Here is a 15,673-nt window from a genome sequence, read left to right as displayed (position 1 = left end):
ACTCCCAATCCCACCGAGTTTTGTCCCGTCAGCAAACTTGGAAATATTACATTTGGTTCCCTCATCCAAATCATTTATATATATTGTGAATAGCTGATCCCTGTGGTACCCCACTAGTCACTGCCGACCAGCCCGAAAAAGATCTGTTTATTCCTACTCTCTGTGGGCTCAATTTTGGCCAGGAGTTGCTCCATTTTTTGGGGGGAGTAACTTGATTTTTCTAGCATAACTTAAAAATCCCCATTTTGCACATTCAATTTGCACCAGTGTAAGTGAGTTAGTTACGATTTTTTTAGTTTCGTTTTTTTTTCTCAGCCACCTATGCCAGTTCTGCCCATTTAGGCAACTTTGGCCAGCTAATAGTTATTCCAAATCTACTTAGGCCAGCGTATGTGGCCATTTCAGAAAACTTGTGGAGAGTTAAGAAATCAGCGCAGGTAGGTACATCGGAGGCCATTCGGCCTGGGATAGGAGCAGGAGGCCAGCAGAACTGATAGAAATCATCCAGGCAGGAGCACTATCAATTCTGCTGGCCTCCTGCTCCTAGCCCCGGCTGAGTGAGTTTCAAAAGACTAAAATTTAATTTGGTCACTAATAAAGAAACCTAATGACTAAAGAATGTGAATAGGATCAAACAGCTATACAGACCATCGTATGACAAACTTCACAAAGTTATTTTACTATACAACAGAAGCATTCATGGAAGCTTAAACTACAAAAATAAAAAAAGTAAAAGACAGTTGAATTAAATTGCCCTAATCTCACAACTAATTTAAACAACTATTTGTTTGCAATTATTATATTGGATCGATCGCACCGGGAGGCCACTCGGCCTGGGGCGGGCAGGAGACTTGCCATGGACACCACCTGCCCCGGACCCGCTAAGGTAGCCAAAATTCTGGCCAATATCTCTGAGTATGTCACTTCATCCACTGTAGAGCCATTGGGGATTAGATGCTGCTCCTGCTGTCATTTAGCTAAACTAGTTATGAACTATTGGGATAGTTTACATGATTGCGGTATGCAGCCCAGTGCTGAATGCACTGCTGAGTGGCTGCTCGCTCAGCAGGGGAGCAAAGTTTGTGTGAGGCTAGTACCAATTAAAGCTAGCCTGCACTTCCAATAGCCAGTCTGCACCTCTTAAAGGGGAGGTGCATTTTGATGAGAGCAGGTGTTGGAAATCATTCAAGAAGTGAGTTTGATGTAAGAAAGAAACAGAAATGGCACAACATGACAGAGAGCGGGCCCCAAACTTCTGGAGGCCATAGTGTAGGAGGTGGATAAGAGGAGAGAGTTCCTGTATACCCAGAGAGCCAGGAGGGCCTCCAGACAGGCACTGCGACGGTAGTGGGAGCAGATAGCCGTGGTGGTCAATGTTAGCAGTGCTGCCCTGAGGACCTGGATGCAGCGCCGAAAGAAGTTCAGTGATCTCAAATGAGTGCTCAATGTCAGCGAATGCATCTTCAAATGCCTTATCCCACCAACTGCACCATTGATTTGACACATTGCTCAATGCACCACACCCTCATCACTCACCTACCAACAATCTCTATTAATCACGACTCACAACTCACAGTAATATGCTCCATCCCACAAATGGTCGTCTGAGGTGCATAGCCATGCACCAATCATGAGGTCCCACAGAGGCTGCTCACGAACTGCTGCCATTGGAAGAAATACGGTGCAGGTGGAGCTGCACAGCAAATTTAAAGGGCCTGCACAGGGGGAAAAAAATTACAGGGAACATTGCACCTCACCCTCACACACTTACCACTGATGCAAGCCTCACACCCATGTCTCACAGCTTGCACACACTGACAGCTATTCAGCCATGACAGCCACATCACCCAAATACATTGCACCACATTCAGTGACACACTTCCCTTACCTCTTGTAGGTCAAGGTGGCGCACAACCGCAGCCAGCAGCAGCTAACCGGAGGGGAACAGACGTGCCTGCATATCCTAACCTGATGGAGGAGACGGTGCTTGCCATTATAGAAACATAGTGTTATATATGTAAACCTGTATATACCTTGTGTAACCACCAGAGGACATCCCCTGGAGTCCCAAGGGACCCCATTATCCCTTGGGAGCACAGGTACTTAAGGAGGCCTCACAGGCTGGAGAGATACTCTGGAGACCTGCAATAAAAGACGACGGTCACACTTTACTTTGAGCTCACATTATCCAGTCAGACTCTTTATTCATACGTAACAACTGGTGACGAGATACAGATGACGAACCCAACGATGCAGAGAACAGTGGGCATCTAGAGAAATTCTCGGAAGGAGATGATTGGGAAATCTTCATGGAGCGACTCGACCAATACTTTGTGGCCAATGAGCTGGAAGGAGAAGCGAACGCTGCCAAACGAAGGCCGATTCTCCTCACCGTCTGCAGGGCACCAACATATGGCCTCATGAAAAATCTGCTTGCTCCAGCGAAACTCATAGAGGAATCGTACGATGATTTGTGCATACTGGTCCGGGAGCATCTGAACCCGAAGGAAAGCGTTCTGATGGCAAGGTACTGGTTCTACAGCTACAAAAGGTCTGAAGGCCAGGAAGTGCCGAGTTATGTCGCCGAGCTAAGACGCCTTGCAGGACATTGTGAATTTGAAGGACATTTGGAGCACATGCTCAGAGACTTTTTCATACTTGGCATTGGCCATGAAGTGATACTTCGCAAACTTTTGACTGTAGAGACCCCAACCTTAAGTAAAGCCATAGCGATAGCCCAGGCGTTCATTGCCACCAGTGACAATACTAAGCAAATCTCTCAGCACACGAGTGCTGCTACAAGTACTGTGAACAAAGTGATGTTGTTTTCAAATTGCAACGTACAGGGCAGGCCCCACATGCCTGCAGCTGCATGTCCGCAGATGTCTCAAAGTCCACCATCAAGGGTGATAAATGCAAGGCCATGAACACCTTGTTGGTGCTGCGGGGGTGATCATCATTTCCATTCATGCCGCTTCAAAGGGTACGTTTGCAAGGGCTGTGGAACAACATGACACCTCCAATGTATGTGCAGGCGAACTGCTAACCCTGTTAATCCTGCAAACCATCAAGTTGCAGAGGTGGACAGATCCACGGCGGATCACGACAAACCAGAGCCTCAGACCAAGGAGGCAGAGGTATATGGGGTGCACACATTTACCACAAAGTGTCCCCTGATAATGCTGAATGTTGAATTAAATGAACTCCCGGTGTCAATGGAGCAATACACGGGCGTGAGCCAGTCCATTATGAGCAAAAAGACTTTCGATAAGTTGTGATGCAGCAAGGCCTCAAGGCCAGTATTGACACCCATTCGCACAAAATTGAGAACTTACACAAAGGAACTGATTCCCATAATCAGAAGTGCTACTGTAAAGGTCTCCTACGATGCAGCGGTGCACAAGCTACCACTCTGGGTTATACCGGGCGATGGTCCCAAGTTGCTTGGCAGGAGCTGGCTGGGAAAGATACGCTGGAACTGGGATGACGTCACTTCTTGTGCCCAAGTCTTAAACAAGTTCCCTTCAAACCAGGCATTGGGAAGTTCCAAGGAGCAAAAGTGCAGATCCACCTAATTCAGGGGGCGCGACCCATCCATCACAAGGCGAGAGCAGTATCATACATGATGAGAGAAAGGGTAGAGATCACACTAGACTGGCTGCAACGAGAGGGCATCATTTCGCCGATCGAATTCAATGAGTGGGCCAGTCCGATTGTTCCAGTCCTCAAGGGAGATGGCACCGTCAGAATCTGTGATGATTACAATGTAACTATCAATCGTTTCTCCCTGCAGGATCAATACCCACTACCAAAGGCTGACGATCTTGTTGCTACACTGGCGGGAGGGAAGACGTTCACAAAGCTGGACTTGACCTCGGCCTATATGACGCAGGAGCTGGAGGAATCATTGAAGGGCCTCACCTGCATCAACACACACAAAGGTCTCTTCATCTACAACAGATGTCTGTTTGGAATTCGATCAGCCCCGCGATGATATTCCAGAGAAACATAGAAAGCTTACTGAAGTTCGTCCCATGCACGGGGGTCTTCCAGGATGACATCTTGGGACACAGTCGAGCATCTACAGAACCTGGAGGAGGTTCTTAGTCGACTCAACCGCGTGGGGCTCAGGTTAAAATGCTCGAAGTGCGTTTTCCTGGCACCTGAAGTGGAGTTCCTGGGGAGAAGGATCGCAAAGGACGGCATCAGGCCCACCGATTCAAAGACGGAGGCAATCGAGAATGCACCGAGGCCATAGAATGCGACGGAGCTGAGGTCGTTTCTAGGACTACTTTGGTAATTTCTTACCGGGTCTCAGCACACTGTTAAAACCACTGCACGCCTTACTGTGAAAAGGAGTCGAATAGGTATGGGGCAAAAGCCAAGAAAATGCGTTTATAAAAGCTAGAAAAATGTTATGCTCCATGTAAGCGTTTGGTACTAGCATGTGATACGTCGTCGTATGGCGTTGGGTGGCTATTGCAACAAGCGAATGAATCTGGGAAATTGCAACCGGTTGCTTATGCATCCAGAAGTCTGTCTAAGGCTGAGAGAGCCTACAGCATGATTGAAAAAGATGCATAAGCGTGTGTTTATGGGGTAAAGAAAATGCATCAATATCTGTTTGAGCTCAAATTTGAATTGGATACTGACCATAAGCCACGTAATGGGATCAAACATGTTACATCTGCCCCATTTAAGCCAGCGTCCAACGGTCAGGCAGAACAAGCAGTTCAAACAATCAAGCAGGGTTTGAAGAGGGTAACTGAAGGCTCACTGCAGACTCGCCTATCCCGAGTCCTGCTTAGCTACCGCACGAGACCCACTCGCTCATTGGGATTCCACCTGCTGAACTGCTCATGCAAAGGACACTTAAGACAAGGCTCTCATTTGTTCACCCTGATTTACATGAACAGGTAGAGAGCAGGCGGCTTCAACAAAGTACATATCATGATAGTGCAAATGTGTCACGTGAAATTTAAATCAATGATCCTGTATTTGTGTTGAACTATGGACAAGGTCTCAAGTGGCCAAAGAAGGGAGCAGGGTGTTTCGGGTCAAATTTTCAAATGAACACATTCACTGGAAACACTGGGATTCATGGACTATCCTGAGAAACCCACCTTGGACCCTACTTTCTTTGACCCCCCAACATACGCACCAGTGGCAACCGACACCGCGGTTGGCATCGAAGCAGAACGCATCACCTGCAGCAGCCCAGCAGGACTTATCACACCAGGCAGCCCAGCAAGGCCAGCTGCACAGTAGCCCAGCAAGGGCCCAACAAATGACTCACCAAAACCAGCATTTGCACCGAGACGATCAACCAGGGAAAGAAAGACCCCAGATCGACTCACATTGTAGATAGTTACACTGTTGACATTTGGGGGGGGAGGGGGAGTGTTGTTACATATGTAAACCTGTATATAACTTGTGTAGCATCCAGAGGGCTCATCCCCTGGAGTCCCAAGGGATCCCACAATCCCTTGGGAGAACAGGTACTTAAGGAGGCCTCACAGGCTGGAGAGGCACTCTGGAGACCTGCAATAATAGACTAAGGTCACACTTTACTTTGAGCTCACAGTATCCAGTCAGACTCTTTATTCATACATAACACATAGAAACATAGAAACATAGAAATTTACAGCGCAGAAGGGGGCCATTTTGGCCCATTGTGTCCGCGCCGGTCGACAAAGAGCCGCACGGCCCTTGGCCAGCAGCCCGAAAGGCTACACATAAACCTATGAACAATGATGGAAAGGCAACAAGCACCCAGCCCAACCAGTCCGCCTCACACAACTGCAACACCCCTTATGCTGAAAACCACTATACTCTACCCCAACCAGAACCATGTGATCTCCTGGGAGAGGCAAAAAGCAGATAAAAACCCAGGCCAATTTAGGGAGAAAAAATCTGAGAAAATTCCTCTCCGACCCATCCAGGCGATCGATACTAGTCCAGGAGATATTCTATTCAATGCAGTACTTACCATTATATCTGCACCGTTCAACAAAAGGTCATCCAGTCTAATCCCAATTACCAGCTCTAGGTCCGTAACTCTGCAGGTTACTGCACTTTAAATGCCCATCCAACCATCGCTTAAAAGTGGTGAGGGTTTCTGCGTCCACCACTCTTCCAGGCAGCGAGTTCCAGATCCCAACAACCCTCTGTGTAAAGAAGCCCCTCCCTCAAATCCCCTCTAAACCTTCCACCGACCACCTTAAAACTATGCCCCCTCATAACAGACCCCTCCACCAATGGAAATAGACCCTTACTATCCACTATGTCCAGGCCCCTCAATATTTTGTACACCTCAATGAGATCTCCTCTCAACCTCCTCTGTTCCAATGAGAACAAACCCAGCCTATCCAATCTGTCCTCATAACTAAGATTCTCCATTCCAGGCAGCATCCTAGTAAATCTCCTCTGCACCCTCTCCAGTGCAATCACGTCCTTCCCATAATACGGCAACCAGAACTGCACGCAGTACTCCAGCTGTGGCCTAACCAAAGTATTATACAATTTAAGCATAACCTCCCTGCTCTTATATTCTATGCCTCGGCCAATAAAGGTTGGCTCTTAGTGTTATCTCTCCTAGCAGACCAAATGGGCTTTATACAGAGAGATAACACCAAGTGGCTATTCAATGTGGTACTATTTTGTAACAACATCAATATTCTTTCGATGGATGGAGCACTAGAATAGCGAACAGTAAATTAATACCTGTGACCTCATTGCCCCTGCATTCCACCTATGTTGAGGAGACCATACATTCCTGCCCCAATCTTCCTTTTCATTTGCATGTCCATAGAGCCGCTGGCAAGCACAGGCATGGAAGGAGAACAGGCATGACAAAATGAGCACAAAATATCACTATATGCCAATGATATACATAATCAACCTAACAGCCCAATATCTTTCAAGACATCAGACATTTTGAGTGCCTCTCAGGATGCAAGATCCATTTTTATGAAATGTATGACATGTCACTATTGCAGGAAGTCCTTGACCATATATATATAAGTGGTATTATTTTGCATAGTCAGTGACTGGATTTAGAGAACAGGACATATAGGTTTCCCTTAACTCATCCCCATGTACCAACAATAATCTCCTGACCACTACCCCTCCATTCATTTAGGATAAATTAAAATAATATTGAACTGTATAAAACACTGGTCAGGCCACAGCTGGAATACTGCTTGCAGTTCTGGTCACCACATTACAGGAAGGATGTGATCACTCTAGAGAGGGTACAGAGGAGATTTACGAGGATGTTGCCCGCACTAGAGAATTTTAGCTATGAGGAAAGATTGGATAGGCTTGCATTGTTGTCTTTGGAACAGAGGAGGTTGAGGGAAAACCTAATTGAGTTGTATAAAATTATGAGGGGCCTAAATAGAGTGGATAGGAAGGACCTACTCCCCTTAGCAGAGGGGTCAATAACCAGGGAGCATAGATTTAAAGTAAGTTGTGGGAGGTTTAAAGGGGATATGAGGAGAAATGTTTTCGGCCAGAGGTCTGAAACTCACTGCCTGAAAGATTAGTAGAGGCAGAAACTCTCATAGCATTTAAAAAGTACTTGGATATGCACTTGAAATGTTGGAACCTATAAGGCTACGGACCAAGAGCTGGAAAGTGGGATTAGGCTGATAGCTCTTAGTCAGCTGGCACGGACACGATGGGCCGAATGGCCTCCTTCTGTGCTGTAAATTTCTATGATTCAATGATTTCTAAAATCTGTCCCTGTCACCTCAGAGGAAGGGCAAACACAATAAAAACAAATGTGCTAAGTTTCTGTGACTTCTTTTTCCAGTATGGAGTGTGTACGGACCCGGGAAGGCATCGCAAAAGCCGATTTTTAGTGCTCAATGTGCATGCGCTGAAAACCGGCTTTTCCGATCTGTCATTGACAGATCCTCCACATCTCGGGATGAGGACATTTGCAAGGGCAAGATTGTGGTACCCATATCTTGCCCAGCAAATGTCGTGAAAATTATTGCGCCTGATAAAAGCAGGTGCATAGCCTACTTTTACAGGCGTAAGAGTTTTAAAATACACAAAAACATTTTAAAATAAAATTATAAAAACACATTTTATCGTTAAAAACCCTCCCCATTACAGTAAGTTTATTTTAAACCATAATTTTAAAAACTTTTAAAAATCGGAATTTATTTTTAGAATATATAAATAACTTTAATTTAAATTAATAAAAATATGTAGTGTATTTTTTCTAATTTTTATTAGTGGTTTGGGTGTTTGGGGGGGGTTTCTCATTCATAATAATGGGAACTCCAACATACGGAGTTCCCATTACTTCGAATGAGAACATACTTTACCTGATTGGCTGCCCAGAGCCACGTGACTGCAGCTCCAGACCTGCGTACGTCCTGATGTGCACGCGCTGTGATGCACAGTCAGTGGAGGCCTTAGGACTAGGAACTCGTGTGGGCGCAGCAGCTTCGGGTAAATACGCATCTTTTTAAAGTTTTTCCCTCGATCGCCCGCGGGAAGCAGCCGACCGGGATTTCTGGGCCATTACGGATTTCCAACTTTGTATCAAAATGTCTAACCTGAATAAATTCGTATTTGGGAACTTTATGATCCCATTGGATTAGACAAAAAGTAGAAGCACTCTTTGCGACAGTCAAGATCATGGACCTGTAAATGTTGCAACTGTGAATCGAATGAGATGTCGAAAGCCCAACGATCAGTTGGCAGAAAGTCACTAGATTCGACGCAACTGAGTGTGTTCAAGTTCATCTCCTGCTTGAACGTTTCCTTAAATTATGTATTCATTGATCTGCAGTCTCCTCCTCCCACCACCCACTGCCCCTCACCCCCACCCAGCATACTGCAGAATTAGAATATGAAAAATATACCAAATCAGTATAACATTATGGATCAACTTTAAAAAAAAATCTTGACCATAGAAACATAGAAACATAGAAAATAGGTGCAGGAGTAGGCCATTTGGCCCTTCGAGCCTGCACCACCATTCAATAAGATCATGGCTGATCATTCACCTCAGTACCCCTTTCCTGCTTTCTCTCCATACCCCTTCATCCCTTTAGCCATAAGAGCCATATCTAACTCCTTCTTGAATATATCCAATGAACTAGCATCAACAACTCTCTGCGGTAGGGAATTCCACAGGTTAACAACTCTCTGAGTGAAGAAGTTTCTCCTCATCTCAGTTCTAAATGGCTTACCCCTTATCATTAGACTGTGTCCCCTGGTTCTGGACTTCCCCAACATCAGGAACATTCTTCCTGCATCTAACCTGTCCAGTCTCGTCAGAATTTTATATGTTTCTATGAGATCCCCTCTCATCCTTCCAAACTCCAGTGAATACGGACCCAGTCAATCCAGTCTCTCCTCATATGTCAGTCCTGCCATCCCAGGAATCAATCTGGTGAACCCTCGCTGCACTCCCTCAATAGCAAGAACGTCCTTCCTCAGATTAGGAGACCAAAACTGAACACAATATTCCAGGTGAGGCCTCACCAAGACCCTGTTCAACTGCAGTAATACCTCCCTGTTCCTATACTCAAATCTCCTAGCTGTGAAGGCCAACATACCATTTGCCTTCTTCACCGCCTGCTGTACCTGCATGCCAACTTTCAATGACTGATGTACCATGAAACCCAGGTCTCGTTGCACCTCCCCTTTTCCTAATATTCAGTTAATATTCTGCCTTCATGTTTTTGCCACCAAAGTGGATAGCCTCGTATTTATCCACATTATACTGCATCTGCCATGCATTTGCCCACTCATCTAACCTGTCCAAATCACCCTGCAGCCTCTTAGCATCCTCCTCACAACTCACACCGCCAACCAGCTTAGTGTCATCTGCAAACTTGGAGATATTAAACTCAATTCCGTCATTTAAATCATTAATGTATATTGTAAATAGCTGGGGTCCCAGCACTGAGCCCTGCGGCACCCCACTAGTTACTGCCTGCCATTCTGAAAAGGAACCGTTTATCCCGACTCTCTGCTTCCTGTCTGCCAACCAGTTCTCTATTCACGTCAGTACATTACCCGCAATTCCATGTGCTTTAATTTTGCACACCAATCTCTTGTATGGGACCCTGTCAAAAGCCTTTTGAATGTCCAAAAACACCACATCCACTGGTTCTCCCTTGTCCACTCTACTAGTTGCATCCTCAAAAATTCCAGAAGATTTGTCAAGCATGATTTCCCTTTCTTAAATCCATGCTGACTTGGACCAGTCCAGTCACTGCTTTCCAAATGCACTGCTATTTCATCTTTAATAATTGATTCCAATATTTTCCCCACTACTGATGTCAGGCTAACCGGTCTATAATTTCCTGTTTTCTCTATCCCTCCTTTTTTAAAAGTGGTGTTACATTAGCTACCCTCCAGTCCATAGGAATTGATCCAGAGTCGATAGACTGTTGGAAAATAATCACCAATGCATCCACTATTTCTAGGGCCACTTCCTTAAGTACTCTGGGATGCAGACTAGCAGGCCCAGGGGATTAATTTGCCTTCAATGCCATCAATTTCCCTAACAGAATTTCCCGCCTAATAAGGATTTCCTTCAGTTCCTCCTTCTCACTAGACCCTTGGTCCCCTAGTATTTCGAGAAGGTTATTTGTGTCTTCCTTCGTGAAGACAGAACCAAAGTATTTGTTCAACTGGTCTGCTATTTCTTTGTTCCCCATTACAAATTCACCTGAATCTGACTGCAATGGACCTACATTAGTCTTCACTAATCTTTTTCTCTTCACATATCTATAGAAGCTTTTGAAGTCAGTTTTTATGGTCCCAGAAAGCTTCCTCTCACAATCTTTTTTCTCCCTCCTAATTAAACCCTTTGTCCTCCTCTGTTGAATTCTAAATTTCTCCCAGTCCTCAGGTTTGCTTCCTTTTCTGGCCAATTTATATGCCTCTTCCTTGGATTTATCACTATCCTTAATTTCCCTTGTTAGCCACAGTTGAGCCACCTTCCCCATTTTATTTTTACTCCAGACAGGGATGTACAATTGTTGAAGTTCATCCATGTGATCTTTAAATGTTTGCCATTGCCTATTCATCGTCAACCCTTTACATATCATGTGCAAGTCTATTCTAGCCAATTCGCGTCTCATACCATCGAAGTTACCTTTCCTTAAGTTCAGGATCCAAGTCTCTGAATTAACTGTGTCACTCTCCATCTTAATAAATTCAAGGAACATCTACTTTAATTTGTGAAAATTAAGTTATGTACATAGAAATATAAAAGAGAAGCTCTTTGGGAATATATTCCTATACATTTGTAAGAAAAAATAGTTTTTGATGTTTCAGTTTCTGTTGCCTTGAGGAAGAATAGGAAGGTTAAGTGCACCCAAAATCCACTGATTTCCTCACAATAGGTTATTATTGCACAAAATTCCATCAATAAATTAAAAAAAAGACCTGCATTTGTATAGCACCTTTCACTACTACCTGACATCCCAATGTGCTTTACAGCGAATTAAGTACTTTTTTGGATGTAGTCACTGTTGTATACAATAGTATTAGGCAGTCTCTCGTGTCAAGGATGACCCACTGCTACACCAAAAAAAGCTGAGTTCACTGGTGTTTCAATGAAGGACCTGACATTCCAAATCCCGAGCTACATCTTGAAGGGTGGAAGATGCCTGTTCGTGAATTCTTTTAACATGGAGTGGCCGTTGCACACCAGCCACCACACGGGCTTGACAGAGCAAGGCCTTGATCCAGTGGCAAGGGTTAACCAAGATGACTGCAGACCAAGCTCTGCTGCGCCATCCCTGGGACCTGACCCCGCTGTTGCTATATGCTGCGCCGCTCCTGGGCCATGACCCCGCCGCTCCTGGGCCACGACCCCACCGCTCCTGGGCCACGACCCCGTCGATCCTGGGCCACGACCCCACCGCTCCTGGGCCACGACCCCGTCGATCCTCGACTCTGACACCGCCGCTCCTGGACCGCAAACTCTCATCTGTCCTGAGCCCCGAGCTCTCGCCTCACCTCAGCCCCAACTTCACCGCTCCTCTGCTGCTTGCCACCTCTCCTCCTGCACCTGGATTCCGACCCCGCCGATGGTCCTGCCCACGCTCCAATCGGTGACCTGACATCAATCCAGTCGCCCTCCTCGAAGCCATCGCACTCCTAGACCAGCTCGTGCTGCTCCCTGCAGTGGCTGGCTCCTCCTTATATCCCCAGCATGCCGCAATGATGTTCCCTCTTCGGTCAAGGGATATAAGGAAGAGCCAGCCCCAGACCCAGCCGGGCACACCCCGACCGGCAAGTCATTGTTGTAATGTGGGAAATGCAGCAGCCAATTAGCTCACAGCATGCTCCCACAAACAGCAATGTGCTAATGGCCAGATAATCTGTTTTTAGTGATGTTGATTGAGGGATAAATTTTGGCCAGGACACCAGGGATAACTCCCCTGCTCTTCTTCGAAATAATGCCATGGGATCTTTTACGTCCACCTGTGAGAGCAGGCTTGGTTTAAAGTATCACCTGCAAAATGCACCTCTGACAGTACAGCATTCCCTCAGTGTTGCACTGGAGTGACAGCCTAGATTTTTGTACAGGCAATTAAGTGTCTGGAGTGGGACTTGACCCCACAACCTTCTTACTCAGAGGCATGGGTCTAGTCAGAGTCACTGAACTGTTAACTTGCAATCTCTGAATCCCAGAGCATCTGATACTGCTCTGATAAATGAACACTTGTCAGTTTAACATGCACTTCATTCCAGCACCCATCTTCAGTCTCTTAATTTAGACTACCTAAATGTAATGGTTAATGTCTGGAGATGTAGCAAAGTAAATAGATCCGGTATCTCTCAGGTATACTGCTCATAAAGATCAGGTATTTGTGTTTGAAAGAGAGAAACTCAAAACAGCTACCAAGATTCTAGCTTTACAAAAGGCTGATTTCAACAGGCTGAGACAGAGACTGTGCATAATAAACTGGGCAAATCTGTTAATGGGTAAAACGACAGATTAGTGGGAGGTGTTCAAAGAAGAATTTAACGTGATACAGAACCAGTGCTAAGGAGCAAGTGCTCTACTTGCCAAAAAAAAGCCATGGATGACTAAAGAGGTAAGGGATAATTCAAACCTAAAAGACAAATACAAGAATGCAAAAATTAGCACAGATCCTGGCAAATGGGAAAGATACAAAGAACAGCAAAGGGTGACAAAACAGATAGTAAGAGTTACAGAAAGGAAGTATGAAAAGAAGGGCTATCAAAATCAACATCATTTTTTTAAAAATCAATTATATTAGGAAAACGTGGGCGGATAAGAGCAATGTGGACCCCTTAACAACTGATAATGGTGATATTATAAATGAAAATAAGGAAATGGCAGACAAGTGCATCAGTATTTACAGTAGAGAGAGCGAACATTCCAAGGAAACTAAAATTGAATCATGGATAGTGACTCATCAAAATTAATAGTGGTGAAGAAAATAATGCCATCAAAGAGTGACAACTTCCCAGGAACAGATGGTTTTCATCACAGGGTTTTCATCCCAGTAGGTAAGAACATTGAAGACGCCCTAACTATGATCTTCCAAAGTTTTCTCAATTCAGGAACCTTTCATTTAGATTGAAAAATTGCACATATCACTCCACTATTTAAGAAAGAAGGGCGAGGGAAACCAAGGAATTATAGACAGGTTGGCCTAACATCTGTTGCCAAGAAAATACTAGAGTCTTTAATTAAGGCTGGGGTGATTGAACACCTTGAAAATTTTCAGCTGATCAGAGAGAGCCAGGATTGATTGAGAGCCAGCGTCGGAGGGACTGGAGTGCATCGTCACCCCCGGCAACCAAATTTTAATTTGATTTTATATGTTTTAAAGTTTAATTCGTTTTAATTGCCGGGTTTTAATGTCCCCCTCCCCTTTTATCGGGGGCACTTGTAAAATTTATGATTTTAAAGCCACAAAAAAACCACAAAAAAACGCACAAAAAAAAAACAAACAAAAAAAAAGGGCAGTTGAAAAGTGTCTGGAGTGTCCCCCAGATCGGGGGGCACTTGATTTAATGTTTATTTTGTCTCCTATCAAAAGAGTTGATTGAGAGCCAGGGTAGGTCATGACTGACAAACCTGATTGAATTTTTGAAGAGGTGACTAAAGTAGTGGACAGGGAATTGTCTATGGTTGGTATTTATTTGGACTTCCAGAAGGCATTCAATAAAATCCCTCATAAGAGATTGTTAGCTAGAGTTGAAGCTAATGTAATTGAGGGTAAATTGTTGACCTGGTTAGGAGATTGACTGAGCAGCAGGCGACAAAGAGTAGGGAATAATGGACACGTAGTCTATTTGGCAGTATGTGACTCGTGGTGGCCACATACCCAAGTTTGCTACTGACACAAAGATAGGCGCATTGTAAGCAGTGTAGATGGACACATTAAAGTACAGAGATATTAATAGATTAAGTGAATGGGGAAAAACTGTGGCAAATCGATTTCAATATAAGGCAAGTTTGAGGTCATCTACTTTGGACCTAAAAAGGATAGATCAGAGTACTTTCTAAATGGTGAAAAGATAGAAGCAGTGGAGGCCCAAAGAAACTTAGGGGTCTGTATACATAGATTGTTCAAATCCTTTACTTAATATTATATTTTAGAATATGGACACACTTCGGAATGTTCTATGACTTAAGGCTTTACTTGTGATTTTTCACTTCTCGCCATTAGGGAGAATATTTTGTGTGCTTTTACTGTAGAAACTTTCTTTTAATAAACTTGCTATCCTTAGAATAAGGAACTATAAATGGTCCTTCTCTCTGTTCCTCTCTCAGAGGAAGGTTTCTCCAGTAAGCGTCTGTCCCAAGTTCTATTCCTCCTTTATTGCTCGATGCAGTGGCCATCACAGAAGTGATGTGTTTTTAAGGGATTCACTATATCAATGTAATTCATCACAGTGAATAATTGAGATATTAATGCTCAAGTTTCTCTCATTTATTCATGGTGACAATCTTGTTTGAGATTCACGGAGGCTCTTCTGTTGCATCTGTTCACTGTGATGCTTTCCTTCTTTAGGGTGATGTACCTTCACCAATTTTTTTTCTTACAGAGACTTGCTGCTATGCTGTCATTTTTCACTGAGCTGCCTAATAATGTTCTTATTTCTCATCAGGATTTACTTTGACATTCTTCTTTTTGATGTATATTCAATGAACCGTTATTTCTCGAAGCAATGTATCATAACTAATCATAATCACCACCAAAACAAGTCAGAAGTTTCTTTTTTGGACAGATTCATTGTAAACCGATAGGGCTGTCAACCCCCCCACCCCCCAGGATTGTTCAGGAGTCTCCATGAAGTGAAGATTAATCTCTTGAACATGATTGCAAGCAACCCGGGTGAAAAATTATAGGGGCATTTAAAAGATTTCTGTGTTCTTTTCATTTTCTTTAAACACTTTTGTTTATTAGATATAAACATATCGGAGATGGGAAAATGGACCGCTTGACTGACAGTCAAGAATCATCCAATTGGGTAACAAGGGGTCAGTTTACTTTCCAATTGGTGTGGGAGAGTATTGCACTATGAGGGAGGAGCGTGGCTGGAGCATGGTGGTTGAGTGGTATGTCAAGTGTTGAAAATGCCTGGAATATGTCCAAGCAGAGTGGGTAACCTTATTTAAAACCAAAGAAGAATTTTAATATGGTTT

This window comes from Pristiophorus japonicus, chromosome 17 (assembly GCF_044704955.1).
Source record: "Pristiophorus japonicus isolate sPriJap1 chromosome 17, sPriJap1.hap1, whole genome shotgun sequence".
In the NCBI taxonomy this organism is placed as follows: domain Eukaryota; kingdom Metazoa; phylum Chordata; class Chondrichthyes; family Pristiophoridae; genus Pristiophorus; species Pristiophorus japonicus.
This window is presented reverse-complemented; position numbering follows the sequence as displayed.